This window comes from Cyanistes caeruleus, chromosome 9 (assembly GCF_971803275.1).
Source record: "Cyanistes caeruleus chromosome 9, bCyaCae1.hap1.1, whole genome shotgun sequence".
NCBI lineage: Eukaryota > Metazoa > Chordata > Aves > Passeriformes > Paridae > Cyanistes > Cyanistes caeruleus.
This window is the reverse complement of record NC_141709.1, coordinates 47,577-67,029: the sequence shown is the minus strand read 5'-3', so window position 1 is coordinate 67,029 and position 19,453 is coordinate 47,577. Positions and strand designations below refer to the sequence as shown.

Sequence of the window (19,453 nt, the reverse complement as noted above, 5' to 3'; positions counted from 1 at the left end):
CCCCCGTTCCCTCTGTCCCCACAGGCGTCCCTCCCTTCCCGCCCGCTTAGAGCGGCGCGCCCCCGCCCCTCGACCGCGCGGCCCTCGTTACTCCTACCCCAGTTCCGGCACGCTCCGCTCCCCTACAGCCGCTCCGTGCCGCCCGCGCCGCCTATGGCGCCCCGCGGGCTCCGCTTTCCCGGCAGCCGTGCAGTCGCCGTTCCCGCCGCCGCCGCCGCCGTTCAGCGACGCCGCTCTCAGCGGTGCCGCCGGGGCCCATTCGGAAGTCGCGCCGTCCCACACCACTCCCCCATGCTGCCCTGCGGCGCTGACGTCATCCACGCATGCGCAGTCACAGGTTCTATCGCCGATGCTCCTGCCGCCGCCCGCGGCTGCCCCGTGCCCGCTCGCAGCCGCAGCTTTTCCACCGCCCTCCGTACCGGCCTCTCAAGCCGCGGGGGGGAGAGCAAGGACGGGCACGGGGCCCCGGCTCTACAACTGCTGACAGCCGCGTCGCCTCTGCCACCGCCCGGCCCAGCCGCTGTCCGGTCCCCGCCGTGCGTCTTCACGTCCCCGCGTCCACCACCGCAGCCGCCCGACGCCGGCACACGGCCCCCGCCTGTCTCTGCCCCGCTGCTAACACCGGCACAATAAATAAACGGGAATTGGGGGAAAATCGGGAACTGGGGGAAAAAACGGGAATAAAGAAAAAAACACTGGAAATCGGGAGAAAAAAAAAAACGGGAAAGAAAACAACAAACCAGGAATAAAGAAAAAAAAGGGAATTATGGGAGAAACGGAAATTGGGAAAAAAGGTAATGGGATCAAAGGGAACAGGATCAAAGGTCCCGAGGGTGCTGAGCGCCTTCCAGAAGGTACAGGATGAGTCCCGAGCGTGCTGAGCACCCTCGGTACTCATCCTGCATCCTCGGGATGGTGCTGAGCACCCTCGAGACGGCGCTGAGCACCCACGGTATGGTGCTGAGCACGCTCAGGACTTATCCTGCAACCGCGGGACTCATCCTGCACCCTCGAGATGGTGCTGAGCACCCTCAACACTCATCCTGCACCCTCGGGATGGTGCTCAGCACCCTCGGGATGGTGCTGAGCATGCTGAGGGTGCTCAGCACCATGCCAAGGGTGCTCAGCACCATCCCGAGGGTGCAGGATGAGTGTTGAGGGTGCTCAGCACCATCTCGAGGGTGCTGAGCGCCTTCCAGAGGGTGCTGGATCCGTCCCAAGGATGCTGAGCACCTTCCAGAAGGTGCTGGATCCGTCACGATTGTGCTGCGTGCCTACCCGATGGTGCAGGATGTGTCCCGATGTTGCAGAGTGCCTTCCAGATGGTGCTGGATCCATCCTGAGGGTCCTGGGCATCTTCCAGGAGGTCCTGGATCCATCCTGAGGGTGCTGATTGTCTTCCAGAAGGTTCTGGATCCATCCCGGGGGTCCTGAAGGCTGCTGAGGTTCTCCCGGTGTTTTGGACTGTCCTGGGTGATCTGGAACCTCAGCACCGAGCGGGGTCCAGCAGAATAGTCTAGAACCACCGGACTGGTTCCAGAAACTCTGGACTCGCAGGATGGATTTTGGGGTGAAACCCTGGGGGATTTTGGCGCTGAAATTTGGGGATTTGGGGTGAAAATTGGGGGATTTTGGGAGGAAATCCTGGGAGGCTTTTGGGGTGAAATTCGGGATATTTCAACATTTTCCTTCCTAATCCACGAGTAAAGGGAGATGTTGGGATTTGATCCAAAAGATCTTACAACCAATTTTGTGGTGAAACAGAGAAAAACCGTGAGCAGCCAACTCACTGGAAAACTGTATGTTAAACGCAGAGAAGCACAAAGTGTTTGATGCTGTTAGAGTTCAAAATAACAAGGAAAAATGGTGGGGAATTTACCTGCCTTGGAACAAAGTATGACCCCATCCCATACTCTCAGCTCCCGCTCCCCTTCCAGCGTGGCTGTGACCCGGGCTGGCCGTACCGCTCGGTGTCTCTGGACCTCACAGCATTTCTACGTGGCTGCTGCACCCGGGTCCCCAGCACGTCCTGCTCTGGCCGCCTTCCCGAGCGGTCCCACGTGCACCAAGCGGGTGCTACAGACCACAGGGGCCTCTTGGCTGCAGAGCTGGGTGATGGGAGACAACAAAGCAATGCCCAGGATGCAGCTGTTCAAGCCAGCCTCGCCTCACGGAGCATTTCTTTCTCACCTGTCCATGGTTCTCTCTGTGTGTGTGTCTGTGCTCCTTTTTAAACTGCAGGGCTGGGAGGCCTGGCCATTCCACCGGGAGTGCTCACCCTGGGAGCACCAGTGTCTACCTTGGGAGGAAGCAAGCTGCCACCAGAATAAAAGCAGGGTGGAGCTGCTCCCACTCCAAGGCAAGAGCCTGCAAGGCCCATCCTTTGGGGACTCGTCTTTTGTGTGAAGGCACATTGTCTAGCAGAGGAAGAGGTTGGTACCTGGTGGAGCAGGGCCAAGATTCCATTTTCCCCAGGCAGCTCCCTCCTCTGCCTGCTGTAGCGCTGGCCAGGACTGGGAGAGGAGGGGGAGTGTGTTCAGCACTGCTGCTGGAACGGAGTGGCCCTCTCAGGAGGATCCCGGTTGCTTCAGGACCTTGCTTTTGCACTGGTTTGTGTCCACAAAGGAAAGGCATGCAGAAGGCAGAACCATCACCCCAGCCCTGCAGTCAGGAGTCCATCAGCTTTCCCCACAGTGAACGTGGTTAAGGTCTCCTTAACCAAAGGAAAACTCAGCACCACTACAGATGTACAGAACAGCAATTTATCCACTCCGACACACTTTTCCCATTATGTGTCCAGAAGACTCCAAGTACTGACTTTACATGTCCACAAGCGTGGCCAAAGCCACACATACAGAGCAACACCAAGTTTTCAAGGTGTACCAAGAGAAACAAAGATTTAATAACATTATTTCTTAGACAACTGTTGGGGATGAAGTCAAATGTAAAGAAAAAATGGAAATGTAAAAAATCATGGATGTTAGTGCACACAGATAGAGAGTTTCTGCTTTTGAGCTCCGCAGATGTTTTTTTCTTTCCTCTTTCCCTTCTTGTGTGAGCTGCCTTTGAGTCAGTTATGTTATGTTGAGCTCTTGTGGGCACAGAGCGGTACTGCCGCTGTGCCCCGACCGGGGCCCTGCCCCGCTCCGCTGGGTGACGGGGGGGAGGCGGCAGCGGGAGCTACGGCAGTTCCGCGGCTGCCGAGCCTGGGGAGGGAGTGAGCGGGGCGGTGTCTGTAAATAGCAGGGAGGGGTGAAATAGCGTTAAGTGTGTAAAGTGACACGGCTGGGAGCAGGGACACTGCGCTAAAAGGAGCGGCGGCCGTGCAGGCCGGCGGCTAAGAATAGCAGCAGTGGCGGGCGGCAGATCAGTTTCAGCTTCACGGACGGACTGCGGGGAGAAGGACGGTGAGCAGCGGACCCGCAGCAGGCGAGGGGCGGGCACTTAGGTATTTTGCTAAGGTGTTTACCTCGGCCAGCACCTAATCGGGCAGTCCAAGTCCTCGCAGAAGAGGAACCGCTGCGAGGGAAGAGGCGCTCAGAGCCCGCAGCGAGCTGTGCACGCCTTCCCCACCGCCGCTCCCTGCTCCGCGCTGCCATCGCAGCTTTGTGAGCTGGCACCACACCCGGGCGAGTTGGCGGCTACGCCCCTCCCCGCCCCCTGCCCCGAGTGCCGCTGGGGCGCTCCGATAGAGGCTCTGCGGGGGCCTTTTAGGCGGGACCAGGGCAATAGAGAGGGCCGGAGAAGGGGACGGGAGTCTGGCGAGAGGGGCACAGGGCGACCGCGGACCCTGCGAGGACCCCTGGCTCCGCCTAACTGAGCACCTCGCGCTCCCATGGGCCGCAGCCTCAAAGCTTCCGCCAATCCCGGTGGATTGGTTCTAGGTTATGGTTCTAGGTCAGGGTTCTAGGTTATGGTTCTAGGTCATGGTTCTAGGTTAGGGTTCTAGGTTATGGTTCTAGGTCAGGGTTCTAGGTCATGTTCTAGGTTATGGTTCTAGGTTATGGTTCTAGGTCAGGGTTCTAGGTTATGGTTCTAGGTCAGGGTTCTAGGTCAGGGTTCTAGGTCAGGGTTCTAGGTGGCCAATCACAGCCGCCCTTTGAATCCAGGCGCGGTCCCGCCAAGCTCAGCCCGCTCAGTCGTGGCCCGTTCCCGCTCCCCCGTTTTGCTGGGGTGCCGCTCCGGCCGCTGTCGCTTTGGGAGCCGGCGGAGCCGAGCTGCCGCAGCCCCAAGAGGTGCTGTTGGGTCCCGGGAAGGGTGGGCGGGGGCTCCCCGTTCAGGTCCCGGCCGTAACTTCGCCCAAAGAAACGGGGAGAAGGGGGGGAGCGGGCGGGATCGCGGGAGCGGGGCCTGAGGGGACAGCGGGGGGTCGCGGAGGCGAGCGCGGCGGGAACGGGCGGGCTGGGATTGGCGGGCCCGGCGCTGCCTCGGGCTGTGATTGGCTGGGCTGGCCGGTGTGGGCTATAAATAGCGTGAGCTGGAGGGGTGCGGGCCTTAGTTCGGTGGCGCGGCGGCGAGCGGCGGAGAGGCGGGCGGTGGCGGGAGGTGCGCGGGTGTGATCCAGGGAGCGCCGGTGCTCCAGGACGGGCAATGGAAATACTGAGGCTGGAGCTGGATAAATGCCATGGGGGAAGGGGATGGAGCTGCAGCTCAGGGCCTGCAGGAGGTGCCTGGGGGATTTGCAGCCCCTGTCTGCTGGTACCAAGGAGAGTCTGAGGGTCTGGGGGCTGGGAGGGCTCCAGGGCCTGAGAACCAGCCCAAGGGCACCTTTTGGGATGGGCTAGCAGGGGCCCAATGGCTATTCCCAGCCCCTGGTAATGCCTGGGGGGGGTGAGGGGGGGCCTTTGGGCAAGTGCTGGGCTGAGACCCAGGGGGAGGGGGAAGGTACCTGTTGGGCTAGAGGCCTCAAGTGTCCCCAAAGTTGGGCTCCCATTAGGGTGGGTAGGACAGTATCTAGAGACATTGAAGTGATAGTAATAACTGACTTGTGGCCTTATCAACAGCCCTGGGTTGCAGTGAGAAGCGGGAGCAACTTTCAGCCACCAGAAGTGGGAAGCTGAGGAGCAGGAACTCAGGAAGCAGAGCTGGAGCAGACAGAAACATGGTAGGGTTTAGGGTAAAACTGTTGTGGGGCTGGGATAAGGAATATGGAGCTGGGATGCGAACTGCGTGGCTGGAGCTGAAATCAGTGTAAGGGCGGGGATAGGGCCTTGCAGAGCTGTTCCTCCAGTAAGGATGGTCAGGTTGGGGCTGGAATGTGAGTTCAAGAGCTAAGCTCAAACCACAGAGAGCTAGAGCTAAAACAGAGATCCTGCCTGGAGAGCCAGAAAGCAGCATGATGTGGCACTGCTGGGAAGATGAGGAGGCAGAAGGATAGCACAAGAGCTGGCAGTCAAATAAAGCTTGTGGGACTGAAGCTGAAGTCACTGGGGCTGGGATGGGGACTGCTGCAAACACTGTTCTGAGGGCATAGTGACTGTACATGTGGGAAGCAAGCATAGAATGGTACACAACGGGGCAGGCTGTAAATACAGTAAAGATTGCTTTGGGGTTGGGATGGGGTTGGAGTGGCATTTCTCAGCCTTAAGGTGAAACCTCAGAGCTGGAACCAAGAACAAAGACCCTTTGTCTCAACCTGGAGCAGCTTCACCTAGCAGAGCGGAGGGAAAAGGAAGTGGATGTGGAGCTGGAAGAAGAGAGCTTGCAGTGAAATAAAGCTCGTGGGCCAAGAGCTGAAATCACTGGGGCAGGGAAGGGATCACTAGGGCTGGAGCTATAATCACTGGGGCTGGGATAGAGACTGATAGTGTTATTGACACGGCTGGGTGAGATAACTGTGGTAGCATTCATATGCTGAAATCACTGTAGGTCAGTAATATTGATGTTGGGGCAGGGTCAAAGGGCTGAGGTCAAGTGCAAAAGGTCAGGGGTCAATGGTTAAATTGGAAAGTCAGGGATTCAAACTTCAAGGGTCACATGTGAATGGTCAGTGTTCAAAGATCAAGAGTAAAGGGTCCCAGGTGCAATGTTATGGGTTAATTTTCCAAGGTTATGTGGTTCAAGGTCAATTATCAGGGAATCAAACTTCAGAGAGCTAAAGTCAAGAGTCAAAGGTCAAAATTCAGAGGTTAAGAGTAAAAGGTCAATGGGAGGTTGCCAGGGATTTGCAGGGAAGAGGAGTATTTATAAACTTTATCCATATTTCCCTGTAATTCTGGGTGTTTGGATTTCATTTGTGCTCGTCAGGATAAGCCATAAACAAGCCCCTGAACTCTGCATCCATGCGTCAAGCACTTCCACAGAAAGGCAAGTCAGCAGTGATTCTAGAGGAAAAATTAGAGGTGATGGCTTATGATCCATGGGGAATTACATTGGGAATTGTGAAACTCAAACACATGGAATTGTGGAGGTGGAATTCCATTTTCAGCCTTGGGCACCAGGAGGAGGAGAAGTGTCCTGATCCATAGCAAGGAAAGCCTGGTGCCCCAGTGTGTCAGGTGCAGACAATGTCCTGTCCAGGGAATGAGCGACAAGTTCCTTCTGCCCCTCCCCTCACCCGTAGGATGGCAACAGCACAAACTGAATTGTGAGGTTGATGAGCGCTCAGAGCAGCCCCAGGTGTGAGCAGTTATGGTAAAGAATGGGTGGGTCCTGCCCGGGGCTATTTTAGGGGGAGGGTTTCTGTCACTTCGCTTGAGCATGGAGTGTGGAGCAGTTGGAGCAGAGGGATTTTTGGTGAGCTCCTGGGGGATATTTCATGGAGTAGTACTGGGAGTGTCTCATAGGATCTGGGAGAACAGCTGGATACACCTGGACATGGAGCATTGTTTAAAGCAGCATCTGAGCCAAGTAAGCCTGTGTGGGTTCGCAGGGATTTGCAAAAGGGATTTTCCCTTTTGATTTCATTTTGCCGTTTGCTCCCCAATTCCCCCCGGAAGAAATGGGTATTATGAGGACAAAAGGGGGGCATAAATTGAGGGAAGAAACTCCTGTTATTATCTATTTTTACACTGGGGGGGAGTCCACCTATGATTTTAAGGGTGCTGATTGGAGGAAAACCTGCCTTTTCCAGGGTGTTAGGGGTATCAGTGAACAGTGAATCCCCATGTTCCATTTTAAATGGAAGGGGGGAAATATTGTTGCTATTTTATGGGTTTGACTTGAGGGGAACCCCCCACTTTCCATCATCCTGAGGTTTAAATTGAGAAGGAAGCCTTATAGTCACTACTTTTTAAGGGTCTGATTGAGTGTTCCCCTTTTCCTATCATTTGAGAGATTTCAATCAAGCGAAAAACAACTTTTTACTTTTAGGGGATTAAATTGAAGGGGGGGAGCACTCATTTATTTGCCATCGTATTGGTTTAAGAAGGCACGAACACCCCCCCATTGCCTCAGTTTCCGGGGTTCAATTGACAGAAACACCGGCTTTTCCAGCATTAGGCGGGGTCACATGGAGCCGTGGCGCTGCTTTTGAGAGCGATTCTGACCCCTTACAGCCCTGCACGGCAGCGCTTCTGGCATTCCCTGGGGAATTTGGCGGCTTGGCAGCCCCCGAGGAGTGACAGAGCCGTGCTGAGGCCGGGCGGGCAGGCGGGAGCCGCGGCGCGGAGCTGTGTCTGTCCCGGCTGCTCTGTCCGCTCCGGGCGCGGGGCTCGGGCACCGCTGGGGCCCCTTCGGGCCGGTCCCGGTGCCGCTGGGCGGGCCGGGCTCTCCCGGGGCCGGAGCTGCCCCCGCCCGCCGGAGGAGCCGCTTTCCGGCCGGGAGCGCGGGGCCGCCCCCGGGTGCCGAGTGCCGCCGCTGCCGGGGCTCGCGTGGCTCCCCCGGTCCCCCCGCACCTGGAGCGGCGCCAGCCCGGGAGCGAGTCCCGGCGGGGGCGCTGGGGGACACTTGTGGCTTGTCAGCTTCAGAGTGCGCTGGCAAAAGCCGCTGGGAGGAGGGGAGGGGGAAAAGCCCGACCTGCCGGGCTTTTTGTCTCGGGGCTTTGTCGATATTGCTCTTTAGCCGAGCTGCGCCTTTAAATAACGATGTGGTGCCTTCTAGAAACTGTGTCCAATACCTTTTGTACCCTCGCAGGAGGGCTTCGAGCTCAGGTTTTTCCATTGCCGAGTTAACTGCAGGTCCGAGCTGGCAGCGTCCCGTGCATCTGGGGTGTGTGAATCTGTTTGTGATGTTCATTTCCCCTGGATGCAGAGCTGGGCTTTTCGGGCAGACTGTATTTCTCAAGCCTCGGGGTTTATTTAAGCCTTACACGCGATTTTCTGGAGACGCGGGCCGAGTGAGAACTTTGTCTTGGTGCTGTACTGGGGAATGGAATGCAGGGGGTCCCCGCAATATCCCCGTGGAAGCTGGAATGTCCGAGGGAATGGATGTGACAATTCTCGGGGCTGAACCTGGCTCCCAGCGCTCTGCAGCGTAGGATGCGAGAGAGCAGGGCCGGGGGACAGCAGGGTAGGGACAGCGAGGTGCTTCGTGCTCTGGGTTTGGTGTTGATGTTTCCAGAGCCAGAGCAGGTTGATTTGGTTCAGGTGCACTGGAACAGGATCCAAACCTTGGAAAGGTCTGAGACCAATTGGGAGGAAATGTTTTAAAATGAATGTGTTTCTTGATAGAAATCAGGTTTCAGTTAGTTTTTTAATAGATTTTAAAGGAAATTTTTTTTTTGAGGAAAAGTGAAAAAAATGTTTATTTCAATAAGTAGGGCGTAGGAAGAAGAATGAATAACGTTAGATAGTTTATTTGTTGTGGAGTAGAGATCAGGAGATTTAGAAGGTTTTGTGGTTTTTATTCACGTGTGTTTGGGATGTGGCGTGGGGTCTTTTTGAGCCGTGGGGTGTTTTGGTGGTAGCTTGGGTTTTGGGATTGGAGTCAAGTTGAACAGTTTTAGAAGAAGTTACTATGGTTTTGGCAATTATTTTGTATTCACTAATCAATGATGTCAGGAAAATTAATCCACAAACACCAGAGGTTTATGTCCAAAAAGGAGACAGAGGAGTCCTTTTACTTTATTCGAATAAAGGGAGAGGCCATGGGGCATTCCCCTGGGGTTTCTTGAATTTTTGGAGGGCGCAGCCTACTTTTTATCCTAATTCCTGGCTGCTTGTCCCTTCTCTCTTTCCCCATAGGCTGAGGTACTTGAGAGGTACAGGCTTCCCGGAACGCCTGACACCTGGGGTACCTTTCCCCCCCCTCCACGCATAATCCCTTTTTAATTCTTAGCTTTTGTGGAATTCATGATACTCTTTCCGTGCCTCTTTGATCTTTTAGTGGAATCCATCCCATTGTTTCTGTTGTCTCTCACTGATAGCTGCATCTTATCAGCAGACCCACAGCTTGTTTGTAAAGACAAACCTGTCATTCCTCTCTATGAGAAGTTATTTTCAAAAAAGTACAAAATGGATTTTTTGTTGTCTCTGATAAACAATAGAGTTGAGAGAGAATTTGGGGTAGAGTGTATTAGTATTGTATACAGATTGTACGTTAAAAGTTTTTTTTTTTTGTTAGTTTTGAAGTTACAGAATTTGTTTAAGCATAAAGCAGATGGTGGGGATATAATGTAATTTTAGGACATCTTAATTTTTATTGTATATCTTTGGCTTAATGGTCAAATTATTTTTTACTTTTAGATATACTTTTATAGAGATACAGGTAAATATAAATAGTGGTAGTAATATTGAGTAAGCAGAGTTATTTATGTGGTTTTTATTCAATATTAGTTTTTGTGGTGGCACATAGTGTGTTGTTTCATTTTTTTGTGTTCACTACGTGAAATCTGGTTTTTGAATAAAGATGATTTTTATGAATGGGTTGGTTTGTATTTTAGGTAGAATCAATTAAAATAGATTTTGATATGTATTATTTGGTTTTGTTTATTGTATGTACGGGTTCAGATTGGGTAGGGTTTGTTTGGTTAGCTGAGTTTTGGGTGTTAATTAGGCGGCTTTTGTTAGATGCAGTTTTTAATTTTTGGCAGTTTTTTGAGTGGTTTTAAGGTGATTTTTAGTAATTGATTGTATCTTTTTTTTTGGTTTGTAGTTGGTGTATAATAATGTATATGTTCTATTTATTTAATGTTGTGTTTTTTAGTTTAGGTGTTGATGATAAGTTTGGATTCCTTTCTGTTGTGGTGTTTCTTATTAGCTTCATTTCTGGGGACACAGGCATTTATATGGTGGCTTTTTATAGGTATATTTTTGGGGGTGGTGTTTTTTAACTTGTTGTAGTTTAGGTTGTTTTTTTGTTTTTAATTAGTTATTAAAATTTTTTATAGAGTCTTGGTAATTATTCAGGTATTACTATAAATGTAGAGCTTTGGGGTTTTTTTACTAATGTCTAGGGTTAGTTTAATGGCTTTGAGTTCAGTGACTTGGTTTGATTTTTTTCTTTTAATAGTTGGTGTTGTCAGGAAAATTACTCCACGAACACCAGAGGTTTATATCCAAAAAGGAGACAGAGGAGTCCTTTTACTTTATTCAAATAAAGGGAGAGGCCATGGGGCATTCCCCTGGGGTTTCTCAAATTTTTGGAGGGCACAGCCTCCTTTTTTATCCTAATTCCCGGCCGCTTGTCCCTTCTCCCTTTCCCCATAGGCTGAGGTACTTGACAGGTACAGACTGCCTGGAACGCCTGACACCTGGGGTACCTTTTCCCCCTCCACCCCCAATGCATAATCCCTTCTTAACTTTTATGGAACTCCTAGTGTTCTTTCAGTGCCTCTTTGATCTTCTACTGGAATTCATCCCATTGTTTCTGTCGTCTGTCACTGATAGCTACATCTTATCAACTGACCCACAGCTTGTTTGTAAAGACAAGCTCATCATTCCTTTCAGTGTGATGTGTGGAGTTCAATAGGGTTGCTTTTTATTTATGTTTAACTTTGCTGATGTGATAAGAACTGTTAGTGAAAGAGCATAGCATCTGTTTTTGCTGGTGGTTGTATGGCGTGGCTTTTGTTTGTGTTACCTGTTTTGGGGTTTTTTTTGTTAGTGAGATTAAACTTTATTTTGGGGTTAATTTGTGATTATTTTAAAGATTTTAGTGCAATTTAGGTTTTTGATTTGGGGGTGCTGTGATGAGACTGCTTTATTTGTTTTATGTGGTATTGGTGGTGTGGATAGAGGGAATACTTGTTTTTAAAATTTATTTTAGTATTGTTAGTTGAAGTGTTAGGATGCATTGTGTTTCAGTGTTGAATCTTTTTGAGGTGGTTTGGATTTTTTCTAGGTTAAGATTTTTTTCCCTTGGCTGGTGGAGGTATTGTGACTTTATTGATCATATGTGTGAGAATTTGATGCTGTTTGTTTTTTGGTTATTTTTTTTTTTAGGAATTAGATTTTTGCAGTAGACCTGGAAGAATTCACTTTATTTCAAAGCATACTAGTTTAATCACATAAAGGTTCCCATATTAACTCGTAATATTAGATTCTTTTTCTCATTTAGGTTTTCCAGAATTTACTGTTGATTTAGCAATCAAGCAGGGATGGCACTTCGTTCTTGAAAAGATGGCTATGGAAAAACCTGTGTCTAACAACAAGTACCTGACAGAGGGCAATGATTTTGCTGTTATTACAGGGCCAAATACGAGTGGCAAATCAACTTTGGCATGGAACTGCTGAAGGAGAGGAGTTTCTGGTGGGCTCCCAGTGGCATCTGATGGAGTGACGGTGAGAGCATCTCATAGGGTCTGGGGGAGCACGTGGATGCAACTGGACGTGGAGCACTGCATAAAGGAGGTGGTGAGGGACAAAGCTTTCTGCCAGGAAGCAGCACCTGAACAGCTGAGCCAGTGTGGATTTGCAGGGGTGATCTTTCTCCTTTTCCCTTTTGATTTCATCTTGGCAGTCCTTCCTCAGTGCCCTCAATCTGTCACAAGAATTCCAAAAATAAAACGGCTGAGTGAACAGTGAAAAGAAGGGGTATAGGTAAGGTGGAGTTCAGGTGTACCCCACCCCAAACCCTAAACAGCAGCCCTAACAGCGCTCCCGTTTCCTTGAGACAGCTGCAGGCAGGAACCCTAAAGCAGCAGAGTGCCAGAACCCCCGAGAGGTGCAGGCAGTTCCCTGGTGCTAGGGCCAGCCAGGAAGAGATAGTGGGGGGACGATCCGCAGGGTTGGGGAAACAGGGGGTTTCCCGCCCCGCCCCACCCTGGGCTCTCTGTCCCTCCGCAGCCGGGGATTGCTCCCACCCCTCCTCGAGGCGGCGGTTGGTAAGGCTTCGTGCCTGGCCTCCGCAAAGAGTTCGGCTCTGTCAGCCTCTGCCCTGTCTCAGGGCCAAACTTAGGTAGGGTAGGGAGCAACTGTGGATTGCCTAGTCCGGGCTAAGGGACATCTCTTGGGGCCTATGGATAAGGAGCATCCCCGGTTGCAAGCGTAGGGTTGTAAGTTTGTAGGGTTCAGCGGGGCAGCTTGGCAGTGACACGGAGAGGCTGAGGGAGGGCTTCAGAGGTCAAGGGCTCGAGGGCTGGAGACAAACAGAGAAAATAAAAGGGGTATAGGTTGGGATATAAGGTAGAGTACAGGACTATTCAAACCCTAAACAGCAGCCCTAACAGCGCTCCCGTTTCCTTGAGACAGCTGCAGGCAGGAACCGTAAAGCAGCAGAGTGCCAGAACCCCCGAGAGGTGCAGGCAGTTCCCTGGTGCTAGGGCCAGCCAGGAAGCGATAGTGAGTGCTTGGGCCTACTGCTGTCATATAAGCTGGGGTTTCTATCCTTGGGGTACCCTGGGCTCCCTGGCCCTCACTGACTGGAGAGTCTTCCTCCCCTCCTTGAGGTGGTGGTCGTTTGGCTGTCAGCCAATACTGCTGTGAAGCAAGCCTCTGTCTCCCTGTGGGGTGAAGTGTGCAGCCCATGAACCTGGGCATTCTCTAGAGAAGGTAAGTGCTGGGTTTTCACAGATGTGGCACTAAGCTCCTGCATTGATATTTGGTCTTCTTGGTTGTAGCTGACCAGGAGTCCACATCCTGGCAATGGCAGGAGCTTCCCAGATGGCGAGGAGGCCTTCCTTCACACCCCATGTGGATCCACCCCACCCAGCATCCGAGAGCTGAGTCAAAGGCTACGACCCGCAGAGGGGATGAAAGCGGGGTGCCGGGTCGGGACTTGTGACCTGGGATAGTTGAGTCAGCTTTGGGGACGGGGAGGTCCAGGCTGTGGCCCCTTAGGCCGCACGGTGGGAGAGCCTCACTTTTGTTCACAGTGCTGAGGTGTGCAGGACAGAGCAGCCTCGGGGCGTGGCGTGTCACTTGTCCGTCGTGACTTCTGTGTCTTTTGTGCCTCTTGTGTTGTACGTGCCTTGCCCTATCTCTTCTGGGGGCTTACCAGAAACCCCAGCGTCACTTATAGCATCTGCGATCTCTGGGCTCCTCGGCTCGGCTGCTCTCAGAGGCCTTGGAATCGCATCTGTTTCGAAAAGCATCCGATCGGATGTCTTTTAGACGTCTTCTTCCGAGCTGTGTCAACAGCCGTGCGCCGCGAGGATCCATTGTTGCGGCTTAGGACTTGAAGAAACGCAAAGATAGGTAGAGGATTGCGGCCGTAAGATTCTTGGGCCTCCGTCTTGGCGGTTCCTGGAGTTTGTCATTCCGTCAGCATCTTCTTCCTCCCGGGTTCTGTGAGCTTCATCAGCTCGCCTTCATTCTCACCCGGCTCATCTCGTTCCGCATTCTCTCAGTCCTCGCCGCCGTTCTTGTGGCCCAGAGTTTTGTCTCCCCATTGTGTCCCCTCGTCGGGTGTCTGGTGTGTCACGGGTGTCTGGGTGTAGTTGTCCCGGAGCTGCTCTGCCCTGCTGCCCAGCCTGGCTGTAGGTGTAAAAGGCCAAGTCCCAGGCCCCTGTAATTTGAAATTTGTGATGTAGGGTGTAGTTGGGGTCTAGAACATATCCCTAGATCAACACAAGATGTCCGGAGCTGTGAAGTTACCCTGCAGCGCTTTGACTTTTGTCTCAGCTCTCTTTCAGATGCGGACGGATGAAATCGGTGGCAGAGCGCCCCATCCAGGGTAAGGGGGTTTCCCCGAGAAGGTAAGTCAGTGTTTGTCTTTGCAGGGCAACTGGAACCGGTCCCTGTGTTACAGGTCTCCTCTTTGTCTTTATTTTTAGGAAATAGAGCCATCTAGCAGCAGTCAAGGTGAAGTGGGCAAGGTGAGCGTTGACCGGTGGAGGGAGGCTGTTGTTATCGCTGGGCTCTCAGTTTCAGGTGCGACGCCAAGCGTCCCTCCTTGTTTGCGTGCTTTAGGCGGTCCAGTCGCGTTTCGTCGAGACCCCGTCGCCAGCCGGCCGGCACGCCTGCTTCGCCGCTCCCGTGAGCCCTGCGGAAGCGTCACAGGGACCGCGTGACGGAGCCTTTTCCACGTAAAGGGGCCGTGTGGCTGGCCTTCAGGAAGGGGCCGAGGGCTTCCCGTGAGTTGGGGATGTCGGGGGGAGGAGCGAGGGCCTGTTCAAGTCTCAGCAACGCCACATCACTTTTTCTTCTCTTAACTCAGGCGCGCCCTGCGACGACGCTGCCTGGTCCCGGCGTGGCCGTATCGTGCGGCCTCAGGTCACGGCCGTTCGCAGGAGACCGTGAGTAGCGGAATTGTCAGGTTTTGGCCGACGCCCTGCAAAGATCAGCTGCTGATTTTCTGTTTTATTTTTGGTAGCTGACGGAGAGACGACAGCCTGGCGATGGCAGGAACTTCCCGGATAGCCAGGCGGCCTTCCTTGGCGCTCCGTGTGGATCCTCTCCAGCGGGCATCCGAGAGCTGAGTCAAAGGCTACCACCCGCAGAGGGGATGAAAGCGGGGTGCCGGGTCGGGACTTGTGACCTGGGATAGTTGAGTCAGCTTTGGGGACGGGGAGGTCCAGGCTGTGGCCCCTTAGGCCGCACGGTGGGAGAGCCTCACTTTTGTTCACAGTGCTGAGGTGTGCAGGACAGAGCAGCCTCGGGGCGTGGCGTGTCACTTGTCCGTCGTGCCTTCTGTGTCTTTTGTGCCTCTTGTGTTGTACGTGCCTTGCCCTATCTCTTCTGGGGGCTTACCAGAAACCCCAGCGTCACTTATAGCATCTGCGATCTCTGGGCTCCTCGGCTCGGCTGCTCTCAGAGGCCTTGGAATCGCATCTGTTTCGAAAAGCATCCGATCGGATGTCTTTTAGACGTCTTCTTCCGAGCTGTGTCAACAGCCATGCGCCGCGAGGATCCATTGTTGCGGCTTAGGACTTGAAGAAACGCAAAGATAGGTAGAGGATTGCGGCCGTAAGATTCTTGGGCCTCCGTCTTGGCGGTTCCTGGAGTTTGTCATTCCGTCAGCATCTTCTTCCTCCCGGGTTCTGTGAGCTTCATCAGCTCGCCTTCATTCTCACCCGGCTCATCTCGTTCCGCATTCTCTCAGTCCTCGCCGCCGTTCTTGTGGCCCAGAGTTTTGTCTCCCCATTGTGTCCCCTCGTCGGGTGTCTGGTGTGTCACGGGTGTCTGGGTGTAGTTGTCCCGGAGCTGCTCTGCCCTGCTGCCCAGCCTGGCTGTAGGTGTAAAAGGCCAAGTCCCAGGCCCCTGTAATTTGAAATTTGTGATGTAGGGTGTAGTTGGGGTCTAGAACATATCCCTAGATCAACACAAGATGTCCGGAGCTGTGAAGTTACCCTGCAGCGCTTTGACTTTTGTCTCAGCTCTCTTTCAGATGCGGACGGATGAAATCGGTGGCAGAGCGCCCCATCCCGGGTAAGGGGGTTTCCCCGAGAAGGTAAGTCAGTGTTTGTCTTTGCAGGGCAACTGGAACCGGTCCCTGTGTTACAGGTCTCCTCTTTGTCTTTATTTTTAGGAAATAGAGCCATCTAGCAGCAGTCAAGGTGAAGTGGGCAAGGTGAGCGTTGACCGGTGGAGGGAGGCTGTTGTTATCGCTGGGCTCTCAGTTTCAGGTGCGACGCCAAGCGTCCCTCCTTGTTTGCGTGCTTTAGGCGGTCCAGTCGCGTTTCGTCGAGACCCCGTCGCCAGCCGGCCGGCACGCCTGCTTCGCCGCTCCCGTGAGCCCTGCGGAAGCGTCACAGGGACCGCGTGACGGAGCCTTTTCCACGTAAAGGGGCCGTGTGGCTGGCCTTCAGGAAGGGGCCGAGGGCTTCCCGTGAGTTGGGGATGTCGGGAGGAGGAGCGAGGGCCTGTTCAAGTCTCAGCAACGCCACATCACTTTTTCTTCTCTTAACTCAGGCGCGCCCTGCGACGACGCTGCCTGGTCCCGGCGTGGCCGTATCGTGCGGCCTCAGGTCACGGCCGTTCGCAGGAGACCGTGAGTAGCGGAATTGTCAGGTTTTGGCCGACGCCCTGCAAAGATCAGCTGCTGATTTTCTGTTTTATTTTTGGTAGCTGACGGAGAGACGACAGCCTGGCGATGGCAGGAACTTCCCGGATAGCCAGGCGGCCTTCCTTGGCGCTCCGTGTGGATCCTCTCCAGCGGGCATCCGAGAGCTGAGTCAAAGGCTACCACCCGCAGAGGGGATGAAAGCGGGGTGCCGGGTCGGGACTTGTGACCTGGGATAGTTGAGTCAGCTTTGGGGACGGGGAGGTCCAGGCTGTGGCCCCTTAGGCCGCACGGTGGGAGAGCCTCACTTTTGTTCACAGTGCTGAGGTGTGCAGGACAGAGCAGCCTCGGGGCGTGGCGTGTCACTTGTCCGTCGTGCCTTCTGTGTCTTTTGTGCCTCTTGTGTTGTACGTGCCTTGCCCTATCTCTTCTGGGGGCTTACCAGAAACCCCAGCGTCACTTATAGCATCTGCGATCTCTGGGCTCCTCGGCTCGGCTGCTCTCAGAGGCCTTGGAATCGCATCTGTTTCGAAAAGCATCCGATCGGATGTCTTTTAGACTTCTTCTTCCGAGCTGTGTCAACAGCCGTGCGCCGCGAGGATCCATTGTTGCGGCTTAGGACTTGAAGAAACGCAAAGATAGGTAGAGGATTGCGGCCGTAAGATTCTTGGGCCTCCGTCTTGGCGGTTCCTGGAGTTTGTCATTCCGTCAGCATCTTCTTCCTCCCGGGTTCTGTGAGCTTCATCAGCTCGCCTTCATTCTCACCCGGCTCATCTCGTTCCGCATTCTCTCAGTCCTCGCCGCCGTTCTTGTGGCCCAGAGTTTTGTCTCCCCATTGTGTCCCCTCGTCGGGTGTCTGGTGTGTCACGGGTGTCTGGGTGTAGTTGTCCCGGAGCTGCTCTGCCCTGCTGCCCAGCCTGGCTGTAGGTGTAAAAGGCCAAGTCCCAGGCCCCTGTAATTTGAAATTTGTGATGTAGGGTGTAGTTGGGGTCTAGAACATATCCCTAGATCAACACAAGATGTCCGGAGCTGTGAAGTTACCCTGCAGCGCTTTGACTTTTGTCTCAGCTCTCTTTCAGATGCGGATGGATGAAATCGGTGGCAGAGCGCCCCATCCCGGGTAAGGGGGTTTCCCCGAGAAGGTAAGTCAGTGTTTGTCTTTGCAGGGCAACTGGAACCGGTCCCTGTGTTACAGGTCTCCTCTTTGTCTTTATTTTTAGGAAATAGAGCCATCTAGCAGCAGTCAAGGTGAAGTGGGCAAGGTGAGCGTTGACCGGTGGAGGGAGGCTGTTGTTATCGCTGGGCTCTCAGTTTCAGGTGCGACGCCAAGCGTCCCTCCTTGTTTGCGTGCTTTAGGCGGTCCAGTCGCGTTTCGTCGAGACCCCGTCGCCAGCCGGCCGGCACGCCTGCTTCGCCGCTCCCGTGAGCCCTGCGGAAGCGTCACAGGGACCGCGTGACGGAGCCTTTTCCACGTAAAGGGGCCGTGTGGCTGGCCTTCAGGAAGGGGCCGAGGGCTTCCCGTGAGTTGGGGATGTCAGGAGGAGGAGCGAGGGCCTGTTCAAGTCTCAGCAACGCCACATCACTTTTTCTTCTCTTAACTCAGGCGCGCCCTGCGACGACGCTGCCTGGTCCCGGCGTGGCCGTATCGTGCGGCCTCAGGTCACGGCCGTTCGCAGGAGACCGTGAGTAGCGGAATTGTCAGGTTTTGGCCGACGCCCTGCAAAGATCAGCTGCTGATTTTCTGTTTTATTTTTGGTAGCTGACGGAGAGACGACAGCCTGGCGATGGCAGGAACTTCCCGGATAGCCAGGCGGCCTTCCTTGGCGCTCCGTGTGGATCCTCTCCAGCGGGCATCCGAGAGCTGAGTCAAAGGCTACCACCCGCAGAGGGGATGAAAGCGGGGTGCCGGGTCGGGACTTGTGACCTGGGATAGTTGAGTCAGCTTTGGGGACGGGGAGGTCCAGGCTGTGGCCCCTTAGGCCGCACGGTGGGAGAGCCTCACTTTTGTTCACAGTGCTGAGGTGTGCAGGACAGAGCAGCCTCGGGGCGTGGCGTGTCACTTGTCCGTCGTGCCTTCTGTGTCTTTTGTGCCTCTTGTGTTGTACGTGCCTTGCCCTATCTCTTCTGGGGGCTTACCAGAAACCCCAGCGTCACTTATAGCATCTGCGATCTCTGGGCTCCTCGGCTCGGCTGCTCTCAGAGGCCTTGGAATCGCATCTGTTTCGAAAAGCATCCGATCGGATGTCTTTTAGACGTCTTCTTCCGAGCTGTGTCAACAGCCGTGCGCCGCGAGGATCCATTGTTGCGGCTTAGGACTTGAAGAAACGCAAAGATAGGTAGAGGATTGCGGCCGTAAGATTCTTGGGCCTCCGTCTTGGCGGTTCCTGGAGTTTGTCATTCCGTCAGCATCTTCTTCCTCCCGGGTTCTGTGAGCTTCATCAGCTCGCCTTCATTCTCACCCGGCTCATCTCGTTCCGCATTCTCTCAGTCCTCGCCGCCGTTCTTGTGGCCCAGAGTTTTGTCTCCCCATTGTGTCCCCTCGTCGGGTGTCTGGTCTGTCACGGGTGTCTGGGTGTAGTTGTCCCGGAGCTGCTCTGCCCTGCTGCCCAGCCTGGCTGTAGGTGTACAAGGCCAAGTCCCAGGCCCCTGTAATTTGAAATTTGTGACATAGGTTTTACTTTGGAATCTACATGCTTTTCCTAGGTTGACAGTAGATGTCTGCATTTGTGAAGTTATCCTGCAGCGCTTTGAGTTTTGTCTTAGCTGTCTAAGCATTTTATTATTTGCTGCCCAATGTGGGGTTCAGAAGAGTAAGGAAAACCTATGCTGATTTTGTTGTATTGGTGCTTACTGTGTGCTGGGATAAAGGACTTTGTAATGGTGTTACTTAAGTTCATGTCTCTCAGGGTGGAGGCCTTTATGTTGTTCTAGTCTCTGAGCTTTTTTTTGAGGTTTTAATGCCTTTCTTGTCCCTATGTTTATTTTCTTATCCAAAAATAACTCCAATAGTGTCCCTACTACATAACTTTCACAGTAAAAGAGCACAGATTAAAATAGCTGCTAAGCTAAGCTCAGTAATAATGATGGATAAAAGCTTTATAAAAGTACTGAAATTTGTACCAAATAGCTTTAGTTTATTTTTTCTTTGGCCTACCCTACATCCCAATCCCAGTAACATGTTTTAAAAGTGTAT

At 53.4% G+C, this 19,453-nt stretch overlaps 2 long non-coding RNA genes across 3 annotated transcripts in view; both read left to right on the top strand.

Annotated features, from left to right (window-relative positions):
- LOC147651400 (uncharacterized) overlaps nucleotides 1–19,384 on the top strand; it is a 132,537-nt gene extending 113,153 nt beyond the window's left edge. Inside the window, exons 8-17 of the long non-coding RNA XR_015273865.1 lie at nucleotides 13,800–13,992; nucleotides 14,093–14,134; nucleotides 14,229–14,392; nucleotides 14,476–14,554; nucleotides 14,632–14,769; nucleotides 15,635–15,708; nucleotides 15,787–15,828; nucleotides 15,923–16,086; nucleotides 16,170–16,248; nucleotides 18,020–19,384. This is a non-coding gene — a long non-coding RNA (uncharacterized LOC147651400). The remainder of the gene's footprint in view (nucleotides 1–13,799; nucleotides 13,993–14,092; nucleotides 14,135–14,228; nucleotides 14,393–14,475; nucleotides 14,555–14,631; nucleotides 14,770–15,634; nucleotides 15,709–15,786; nucleotides 15,829–15,922; nucleotides 16,087–16,169; nucleotides 16,249–18,019) is intronic.
- On the top strand, nucleotides 4,114–12,659 carry LOC147651401 (uncharacterized). 2 transcript variants are annotated; one of them, XR_015273861.1, is made up of 5 exons: nucleotides 4,482–4,545; nucleotides 5,004–5,104; nucleotides 11,569–11,732; nucleotides 11,839–11,918; nucleotides 12,570–12,659. It is a non-coding gene; the product is annotated as an uncharacterized LOC147651401 (long non-coding RNA). The 2 variants fall into 2 exon arrangements; XR_015273863.1 differs by lacking the exons at nucleotides 4,482–4,545; nucleotides 12,570–12,659 and adding an exon at nucleotides 4,114–4,235.
- Nucleotides 19,385–19,453: the final 69 nt, after the last annotated feature.